This window comes from Limulus polyphemus, unplaced genomic scaffold, assembly GCF_000517525.1.
Source record: "Limulus polyphemus unplaced genomic scaffold, Limulus_polyphemus-2.1.2 Scaffold5102, whole genome shotgun sequence".
Lineage (NCBI taxonomy): Eukaryota > Metazoa > Arthropoda > Merostomata > Xiphosura > Limulidae > Limulus > Limulus polyphemus.
Genome location: NW_013670712.1, coordinates 24,950 through 26,734, shown reverse-complemented (window position 1 = coordinate 26,734; position 1,785 = coordinate 24,950).

Genomic DNA, 1,785 nt, shown 5'->3' with positions numbered 1-1,785 from the left:
TATGAATCAGTGAATCCTTGAGAAACAGGGATCAGTTAGTTTAACGAACCAATGCTATCCCCGAGAAACAGGGATCAGTTAGTTTAACGAATCAATGCTATCCCCGAGGAACAGGGATCAGTTAGTTTAACGAATCAATGCTATCCCCGAGAAACAGGGATCAGTTAGTTTAACGAATCAATGCTATCCCCGAGAAACAGGGACAAGAGAAATCGTTTCCTATCCAAACTTTCAATCTCTGCGATGAAGAAAAAAAAATGTTATCGTTACTAGATAAATACAAGAAGTTATTTTTAGTCTTGAAAACATCATCATCATCAAAACAGGTGGGACAGACTGAAAACTGAAATCGGCCCCTTGTGCTACAATCATCAAGATCAACATCATTAATAAGTTGACACGAAAAGTACGTTACATCATCACATTTGATCTTAACAAGTGAAACAGGTCAACTATCATCAAGATCAACATCATTAATAAGTTGACACGAAAAGTACGTTACATCATCACATTTTATCTTAACAAGTGAAACAGGTCAACTATAAACTATAGAACAGAAGTTAGGTCGAAGAACTTTTGTTTAAACGCAAAGCTACAAAGTTGACTATCTGCGCTGAGACCACTGCAGGGATCAAACCCAAATATAAAAACTCAAGCTTACTGTTGAGTCTGTTTGAAGACATTCGAAAAATAACGTAAACCACTGTAGAGAAATGGTTCAACAATCTTTGTGTCTGGATTATGTAGAGAATCCGAAAATACAACTCCCCCCCCCCCCCACGCTTTGATATTAAGTATTTCTAATTGTGAAATGTTTTGCCAATTTTTGACGGTCTCTTAGCCTTAACCGGAATACCAGCTGATTTAATAAATTCACTAATTTCCTAAACTCGGGGCCCTATGAAGGGTATTTACTGAACCTGTTGTTTTATTAGTACAAATCCACACAATGGGCTATCTTCTCTCCATCCACCGCGGAAAATCGAACCCCAGATTTAAGCACTTGTAAATCCGTAGATTTACGGGGGGGGGGGTGACGTATTTCACGACAATATGAAGAGAATGTTATTTATTAAAGAAAAACTCTCAAAATAACTAAATAGAAAAGAATCCAATACTTTGGCTTCCCATGGCTCGGCGATAAATCTTTGAGCTTACAACGCTAAAAATTAGCTTTCGATACCCACGGTGGGCAGAGGATAGAAAGCCCATTGTCTGTTTTGTTCTTAACAACGATCTGACATTTTGTTTGCATTTAAAACAAAACAGAATGGGGAAATATAAATATTTTGCTTTCTCAACATACACGCCGAAAAATAAGAAATTTTGGGTTAAGCCCATCCGTATTGCTAAACTTTAATTTATCACTCAAAGAATTGCACTGCTGGATGGAACATTTATATGTAGCGCTAAAAGGTGTTTTTTTTTCCTGACCCAAACTCACCTCTTGTAGAACCGCTTTGTCCACAGGAAATTACACACACACACACAGAGACAGACAACTGTGACATGTCATGATTAATGAGGAGGGAACTTCTACACATAAGTTAAGGTGAGAGGTGTTCAAAACTGATTTTACAAACCGCGACACCACAGATCGGTTCCTACCCCCCTGGGTGTCAGCATAGGTTGAAGTTGAAGCAAGAGACCACAGAAACATTTAATATACGTTTAATTAATATATGTGTGATTTTTTGTCTGGTTTACCTCTAATAAACCTCGTATTTCTTTTCAACCTTTACAGCACTGTGATTTCAATCAAACAATGGATTCTTTAAGTAAATC